The sequence below is a fragment of the Solanum pennellii genome, chromosome 9 (genome assembly GCF_001406875.1).
Source record: "Solanum pennellii chromosome 9, SPENNV200".
In the NCBI taxonomy this organism is placed as follows: Eukaryota; Viridiplantae; Streptophyta; class Magnoliopsida; order Solanales; family Solanaceae; genus Solanum; species Solanum pennellii.
The window spans coordinates 7,739,516-7,747,027 of record NC_028645.1 but is presented as its reverse complement, the minus strand read 5'-3'; positions in this window follow the sequence as shown (position 1 = coordinate 7,747,027).

Here is a 7,512-nt window from a genome sequence, read left to right as displayed (position 1 = left end):
TACTCCTTGCCATTGTTTGACCGTAAAATCAGAATTTTGCAGAAACTTTCATTTTCCAATTTAGCTTTTAATTTCCAAAAATTCTCTTGACCTCCAATTTGTACTTTAAAAAGTAAATCCAGCACATTTAGGTAAAGTCATTAATAAAAATAACATAATAAAGACTACCTATTAGTGAAGGAGTCCTTTGGGGTCCTCCAACATTGGTGTGAACCAGCTACAATTTATTTGTTGCTCTCCAAGTTGCCTTTGGGAATGGAAGTCTACTTTGTTTTCCAAATTGACAAGCCTGAAAATTTTTAGAACTCGCTACTAGTTTAGAAAGGTTATTGACTATTATAAATTCTTTCATTTTGAGAAGCCCTTAATAATGATAGTCTCTGAGTCTCTTATACCATAACTCAAAAGCATTTTCCTTGACGAATACATAATTTGTTCTTGCTCCAATGGATATAATGAAAAACTGCTGCCTCTCATTTTAACTTTAACAAGTCATGTCCTAAGGCTTCCTTCATCAAGCAATATTTATCTTCGAAATACGATTTAAAACCTTTTTCCAACAATTGATCAACACTTAACAGTTTCTAATCTAAATCTATTACATAAAGAACATCGGAAACTGCTTTATTACCTGATTCAATTTCAATTGTAATAATTCTCATTCCTTTCCCTGGAATATAACAACAATGACCTATTCTGACTTTTATAACTCTAGTAGGGTTCAAGTCTTTAAAGAACTCTTTGTCATGAGTCATATTGTTTGTTCATCCTCAACATTCAACGAAGGCTCAATTGAAACATTTCTTGCAAAACACGATGCCACAAAGAGTTGATCCTCTTCCTATTCATTTATAACCTTGGCGTCTTTGTCTTGCTGCTGTAATTTATTCTTGTAGATCATTGCTTCATGTCCGAATTTGTTGCACTTACTCCATTTAGTATCTGGCATTTTCCAACACCTCATACGACGCCTGCCCATTCTTTTAACAATGCTTACTAGGAGGATAGTTTCCTTTGAAGCTACCTACTTTGCTTTTGTTGTTGTAGCGAGCTGCTCCTTCCCCATTTGTTCACTTGTTCTTATTGTTTTTGTTCTTGTATCTTCCACATTCTTCATGTTTGGACGCGAATTATCCCTCTATAATTTTATTTCTCTCATAACCCATCTTTGATCTTGATCTAGCAAGGAATTTAATAATTCAGCCAAATTGATTTTTGATAGATCTTGGTATTTTCCAAAGTAGTAATTGTGGCTTCAAATCTTGCAGAAACAGTAACTAGAATCTCTCCAACAATACAGTGTCTTTATATGAAGTACCAAATAATCTTACTGCTGTTTGCTATGCTCATAAGCCTGTCAGAGTATAATTTGATGGTTTCTGATTCTTTCATCTTCTGTAACTTAAAGCCTCTAAAAATATTAAGCACTTTCCTACATTTGAAAGGATCATATCCGTCATATTCTTCCTTGAGATAATCCTAGATGGTATTTGCTTATTTTAGAGACATGATATAGTGAAAATCATTGAAGAGAATGCTGAAAAAAGACATGGATTTGCTTTAGATTTTTGGTTTTCTTGTTCTTGTGATTTATGAGTTGAAGAAAATGTTTGGCTTTTAGGTAGCATAAGAATTTCGTAGTCCTCATCGATCGCCTCCCAAAGATCTCAAGCTTCGAGATAAGCTTCCATCCTCACTTCCCACATGAGAAAATTTTCACAATTGAAGACTAGAGATGCCATTGTCGAGAAACTTGAGCTTTCTTCCATTTTTCATCTTTTGTTTTTTATGGTTGTGGTGCATGAGTTACATGAAATAATCACTCATAGAAATACCCACAGATACCGCAAAATAAAAAAGCTCTGATACCAATAGTTGGTAATTTCAAAAGTATAAGTTACTAGAAAGCACAGAAGTCAAGAAGAATATTGGTAGAAGAACATTTTTATTGATATCTTTAATTACATCTATGAAATCGAAAATGAAAAATAGAAAGCAGTAAGCCCAGTAACAAATTCTTGACTCGCTTACTCCTAAATAATAGGAATACATGCCTAAAAATTAATTGACTTAAACTTATCTAATATAAAGCAGTGTAAGTAGAATTAACTACAGTTGATAAAACAAATTCCTTGAGTGATGTCTCTTGCATCAAACTCATCATGAATAATTGAAAATCTGACCCCTTATATTATTTAGTGATTTGAATTACATATCTCAAGTTGAGTCCAAGCACCTCTTAGGACATGCTTCTTCCACTGGCACACAAATTCAACAGATTTGTTTTAAAATCGAATAAGATTCTGCCTAAGGTACTCGACCATTGCACTCCAAATACATTGTCCACAATTCCTAGATGCATAAATAGGAAATGTGAAGAAAAATTGTTCTTTGTAATAATCATTCTAAATTCTTTAATATTGAAATAGTTTGTACCCTTTTCCCATCGGCTACACTTATAGATAGTTCAATAATCTTAATATATTTACATCCTAAGTTGTTAGCTAATTATTTATAAATTAAAGGGAAAATGCACAAGTACCCCCTCAACCTATGCCCGAAATCCCAGAGACACACTTATACTATACTAAGGTCCTATTACCCCCCTGAACTTATTTTATAAGTAATTTTCTACCCCTTTTCGGCCTACGTGGCACTAGCTTAAAAAAAAGTCAAACAGCGTTGGGCCCACAAGATAGTGCCACGTAGGCTGAAAAGGGGTAGAAAATTATTAATAAAATAAGTTCAGGGGGGTAATAGGACCTTAGTATAGTATAAGTGTGTTTCTAAGATTTCGAGCATAGGTTGAGGAGGTACTTGTGCATTATCCCTAAATTAAATTAGGAGGGATCCTAGTGACAATCAACCCTTGTGAGGATCTCTTCTCATTATACCCTATAACCCTTATGGTATGATACCCTATCATACTAGTAAATGCTTGTAGTGAGATAACTATGAATTCATCTGCTACACTAGACTCTTCTTGTAACTATACTTCTTCATTAAGATCCATTGAATCTTCTACCAACACCTAAACCAAGTGAATTATTTTCATGGCTCTACAATTATGTCACATTATGTCTCATTAGAGAAAAAAATCTCCTTTGAATTTCTCCCATTCATCTCTGTTGTTGCCAATCTCTTGCCAAGTTAGTATTGTTGAATCTACTAGGTCTATATATTGTTGGTTGGTTCAAAAAGGTTTCTTGAATGTAGAATTTCTGAAAAATGATTTATGATACATTATAAGTAGGGTAGGTAGTAAAGGAATTTGTGACTTCACTAAATCTATGTTGATAATTCTTTTCCTATTATCTACCTCCTTGGTCCGGCAAGTAGCATTAAGGCGAGTTCTAACGTTGGCCATCCGTTAAAAATACTTCTAAGCGAAAGAATTATCAATACATACAAGACAATATTCTAGAATTGTTATTTTAGTTAGGTTTTACCTCATTATTCGCCTATGGTTCCCACAACCCTAGTTATGGAGTTTAGTTACCCATAGTCATAATCACAATATTCAAATATGTAATATAAGAATTCATGCACTTACTTCAATGAGAAAGAATAAAATCCAGAAGTTCACTTGATTAATCAACAAAATCACCAACAATCAATGACTAAAGATTCTCCAAGAGTGTTATAATAATCACCAAGTCTAATCCACAAAAGAAGCTCAAATAACCAAGAATCTAACCCCAAAAATGAGGTTTTTCGAACTATTTATAAAAAACAAAAACCTAATTAAAGAAGGACTCTATTTGCTGGAAATCTGTCAAAACGCGGCTGGGTCGATGGACCTCGCGACGGGTCGTCGTGGTCACGACGGGCCGTCATGGACTCCATCGTCCCATACATGTGCAAATTCTTCTGCTGCTCTCTTCATTACCCTCGACAGCAGGTATGACGGATCGTCGCAGGCACAACGGTCCGTCGAGGGTCTCCGTTCCATAACACTTGAACTCTTGGAATTTGGGTACTGGGACTACTTCTCTAATCTTCATGACGAACCAGCAGGACAAACTGTCATGGCTACGGGGGTCCGTCACACACTCCGTAACCCCACACTTGGTTAGACTTCCCCATCTTCCTTCAGCAGCTTCACTACGATGCCACCTACGGACGTCACGGGCACGACGGACCGTCACAAGCTCCGTAGGTGGTACTTTTCTGCATATCTTGCTTAAAAACCTCCGCATTCATCTTTTAGACAGATTTCCTGTAAATAAAGAGAAACTTACATAAAAATTAATACAAAAAGGCTTTTGGGCACACTAAACTTAAGGAAAAAGCATTAAAGATACCGTGAAACCACGGTATATCAATGCCTAAGGTTGGATCACTCTTGAGATATCTGAGTAAGTGATAGGCTGCTTATAGGTGGGGTTCTCTGGGATCTTGCATGAACTAGCTTAGGTTTGGACATCATAAGCTATATCTAATTTAGTGTTGACAAGGAAATTCAACTTGCCTACTAGTTTTCTACAAGATGTAGGATCAGACAAAGTTGTGGCTTCTATGGCTCTCAATTTAACAGTTGGATCAAGTGGGGAAGAAAAACAGGAATACTGGAGGCAGCCATATTCCTTGAGTAAATTTAACACAAACTTCCTTAGGGACATTATAACACCTCCTTCTCCATACAGTATTTTCAGGCCCAAAAAATAATGAAGTTTTCCTAGATCATTTATTTTGAAAGTGTCATGAAGGAACTGTTTGAGTTGAAGAGTTTTTGATAGATCATTACCAGTGATGATTACACTACCACAAAAATAAAAGAACACTTGGATTTCTTCAAAAAAAAAAAAGAAGTAGTCATTCATAGAGTGGGTGTATCCCTTCGAAAATAGAGCCTCTGATAGCTTCCCTTACCATTGTCTGCTTTCTTGTTTCAACCCGTAAAATGATTTGTTCAATTTACATACTGTTAGTGGAACTAGTTACTTCAAGACCTGGGGGCAATTCCATGTAAACCTCCTCATGAAGATCTCCATGTAGGAAAGCATTATTAACATCTAACTAGAAAATGTCCCAACCTCTCTTTATTGCAACGACAAATAATGTTCTTATTGTTGTCATTTTAACAACAAGTGAAAAAGTTTTGGTATAGTCTATGCCTGCTTGTTGAGTGTCACGTTTTACCACCAATCATATCTATTATATCTCAACACTGTCATTTGCTTTATGTTTGACTTTATACACCCATTTTAATCCAATAGTTTTCTTCCTCGCTGGTAATGAAACTATACCCCAAGTATGATTATTCTGAAGAGCTCCAAATTCTTGTGTCATTGCAGCTTGCCAAATAGGATAAAGTGTTACATCTTTATAAGATGATGGTTCACTATCATGGCATACATTTTTAACGAGTAGCTGACTATTAAGACTCAAGGTTTCAGAAGCAACATGGCTGTTGTTTGAGAAATGACATTGAGAGGCATGATGAGAATATTCAATGTGGGAGTAAGGGTTGCTGTATTGGCAGTTTTGTGTGACAGTAAGGAATAGAAGTATTCATTTAAATGCTTAAGTATTTGGTGGTTTTTGTGGGATCTTTGAACTGTGTCTTCTAGTTCTGGTATAAGAGAAGGTAAAGGCAATTCCTGAGCTAAGGAAGGCTTAGTAATGTCATTATTAGTAGTAGCAATAGGCAGTAGTGATATAGGTTGAGACATAATGTTATCAGTAGTATCATAGTCTACAACATCATTTACATTAGTGTATGGTTGTATGAAGGGAATGGAATTCAAAACAGAAGGAAAAGTGCCTTTGTGCAAAGATGAGGCAAAAGGGAAAACATTTTCATCAAAAATCACATCTCTAGAAACATGTATTTGTTTGGTATTCAAATACAATACCTTGTATCCTTTTGTCCCAAATGGGTATCCTAAAAAGACATGAGGGTTGGTTCTTGGTTCAAACTTATCTCTATGGACCTTAGGAATGGTAGGGTAGCAAAGGCAACCAAAACTACTAAGGAAAGAATAATTTGGTTCTCTTATATATATGTTGCTCATTGCCTTGAAGGTAAATCGATGTTATATGAAATATGTGGTTATGATGATGACACTATGTGAAACTTATGCGAAGTTTCTATTCTAGTTTATGATCTAGGTTGTGTTGCTAATGTTATGAGTATGAGGGTGTCTATGTTAGGTATGGTATATATGCTGCCAATGATGAAGCATAAATGGTTAATGACCCCTTACCTATATACCCCTACATAAAGGTGTGATTAGCTAATGTCAGGAGTCTTGAATGTAAAGGTTAAAGTTGTCTTGTCTCCTATGCTATGATGTGTTGTGTGGTCTATTCTTGAATGTGCATTGTGGTCTTAAGAGGGTGGCTGCCTCAATATGTTGTTGATAGCCATTATGTTATCATGTTGACCAATGTACACACACTTACACCTCATGCATGCTTACAAGTAGTATAGGTTCATGGTGTCTAATGAAAGAGTATTGTAATATGCACTAATGTCTACTACTATGCATGTAATGTGTATGTCCATGAAGTATGTTATTTATTCCTTAACTAGGATGACTTGATCGGTCTACATTGACAAGGGTATGGGACCTTGTCTATGCATTGCACATGGGTGCCTTGATAGGATAGTTCCTAGGTTTGTTATCTATGTACATGATTATGAACGCATGAGTAAGCTACGAATATGTCTTAGAAGGTATGATGAACTATGAATATTTATTGGTTCTAAATGTGTTTGTTTAAAAGGATTGCTCGTATAGTTACACCTTGTCACGACAGGGGGAACCCCCTAGAAGTAACACGGTGTACTTGACCTCTCGAAGGTCTTATACAAGCCCATAGTTATCATTCATCGCATCGACATAGTAAATTTCGCAGAAAATTTAAAACTTTTCATAGCACCTCATATGCTATAATTCATAATACATATATAGACTCTAAATCTCTTTGCCATCTTAGACTCAATAACTTTGGAGTACATTAGGGACACGACCCTTAAGACATAATACAAACTATACAATATTTAAAGACTTTACAATAGACATAAGTAGGAGATCCTTGAACTTAAGAATTTCTTTTCATTGACTTTGGGAATAATCTATCAAACTCTTCACCATTCAAGACATCCTTTAAGCATCCATAACCTATACTTTGTGTAAAAAGTAGAGAAGAATGGGATTAGCACAAGAATGTACTAAGTATGACAATCATGCAAAAAATGCATTTAAAAAGAGACATTTTATTTGAAATCATACTTCATGTCATTTTGAGTAAATCATCATAAAACCTTTATCAATAGCATATATATCATTTTCATACTTCATAGAAACACAATCAAAGGCCAAACATCATAGAAAAGCACTTATAGAAGTTAAGTCCAATTGGAGGTCACTTTACAGTGAGCTCATTCCTCTTTACAATGAACTATTTCTTTTAATTCATTAGTCTCCCAAGTAATCCTTTCGTGATACTTGGTGCAATGTATCACCTTAGGACCACAAGGAAAAATCATACGTATCATCTACA